Below are 975 nucleotides of genomic sequence, written 5' to 3'. Positions count from 1 at the left end.
CATCGTTTTTTGAATTTTTGAAAAAAATGTTATCCTCATTTTTCATCATTTTTGAACATGGGCTATAGCCCCTACCGTACGGCATACTATAGCACGCCGTTTTTCATCATTTTTGAGGATTTGAAGAAAATTCAAAATTTCAAAAAACATGGGTTATAGCCCATCGTTTTTTGAATTTTTGAAAAAAAAATTATCCTCATTTTTCATCATTTTTGAACATGGGCTATAGCTCCTACCGTACGGCATACTATAGCACGCCGTTTTTCATCATTTTTGAGGATTTGAAGAAAATTCAAAATTTCAAAAAACATGGGTTATAGCCCATCGTTTTTTGAATTTTTGAAAAAAATGTTATTCTCATTTTTCATCATTTTTGAACATGGGCTATAGCCCCTACCGTACGGCATACTATAGCACGCCGTTTTTCATCATTTTTGAGGATTTGAAGAAAATTCAAAATTTCAAAAAACATGGGTTATAGCCCATCGCTTTTTGAATTTTTGAAAAAAATGTTATCCTCATTTTTCATCATTTTTGAACATGGGCATAGCTCCTACCGTACGGCATACTATAGCACGCCGTTTTTCATCATTTTTGAGGATTTGAAGAAAATTCAAAATTTCAAAAAACATGGGTTATAGCCCATCGTTTTTTGAATTTTTGAAAAAAATGTTATCCTCATTTTTCATCATTTTTGAACATGGGCTATAGCCCCTACCGTACGGCATACTATAGCACGCCGTTTTTCATCATTTTTGAGGATTTGAAGAAAATTCAAAATTTCAAAAAACATGGGTTATAGCCCATTGTTTTTGAATTTTTGAAAAATATGTTATCCTCATTTTTCATCATTTTTGAACATGGGCTATAGCTCCTACCGTACGGCATACTATAGCACGCCGTTTTTCATCATTTTTGAGGATTTGAAGAAAATTCAAAATTTCAAAAAACATGGGTTATAGCCCATCGTTTTTT

This window comes from Protomyctophum bolini (assembly GCF_963924005.1).
Source record: "Protomyctophum bolini genome assembly, contig: SCAFFOLD_440, whole genome shotgun sequence".
NCBI classification, from domain to species: Eukaryota; Metazoa; Chordata; class Actinopteri; order Myctophiformes; family Myctophidae; genus Protomyctophum; species Protomyctophum bolini.
This window is presented reverse-complemented; position numbering follows the sequence as displayed.